Genomic DNA, 884 nt, shown 5'->3' with positions numbered 1-884 from the left:
TTTGTTCTGACTTCACTGGAGGAGGAGGGGCAAGGAATGGCACTGTCCTGGGGCTGAGGCAAGCAGCTGGGCTTTTCTAGCTCCAGGGCTGTATTGTGAATGCATGAAGGTATTGGTGAAACTAGGTTAACCCTTTTCTAGATCTGGTTAACCATTTCTCCATCTGAGTTAGCGCACCTCCTGTGCACATCTGTGCTTACCTAGGTCAGGCATGCCATTTTTTTGGCTGAAATTAAACCCTCTGAACACCTGCATGATTAGGCTTTTAGATCAATCTAACCCTGGTTAGGTTGATCAAAATGTAACACTTGAACATACCCTAACAGAGATGAAGAAAACTTTGCATCTATACGTACAATAAGGCCGTGCAAAACAACACCATTTTGTTTCGACTTCCATTTGCCATTTCAACAGGACAGTGTTTCATTTCAAGTTTCCTTTAGTTTTGAAGCACTGTTCTGTTTTGTTTTGTTGAAGCTGTTTCACCGTTTTGACCATGCTTTGACATTTCACCCATAGGCTATAATGGGGAAGCACTAAACTGCCTATAACTTTATCATTTTTTGGCAGATTTGGATGACAACAGCAGGGCTGGTAGCCCTTTCTGAGGGCATGAAACCTGCCTGCTTTCACGGAGATAGGTGCAGAGGTTTCTGGAAAACTGCACCTCAAAGTCTTGAAAACAAAACTTGTGACACCTGTAAGCGTGAATGCACACGGGGGTGAAAACAGTAGGCAAGATAGCTCCTGCTACATCCCCCTTCCCCACCCTCACCCCCTGACACTTCCATTTACATTTTCACTGACTGACTTTCTTACCTGCATTGCAGGCCAGCCTCTGGCTTCTTTACTATTCCTTCCATCCAGGAAGAGGTTGATCCTCG

The sequence above is a fragment of the Gavialis gangeticus genome, unplaced genomic scaffold (assembly GCF_001723915.1).
Source record: "Gavialis gangeticus isolate Ggan-Ray unplaced genomic scaffold, GavGan_comp1, whole genome shotgun sequence".
NCBI classification, from domain to species: Eukaryota; Metazoa; Chordata; order Crocodylia; family Gavialidae; genus Gavialis; species Gavialis gangeticus.
Note: the sequence above shows the minus strand (reverse complement) of the source record.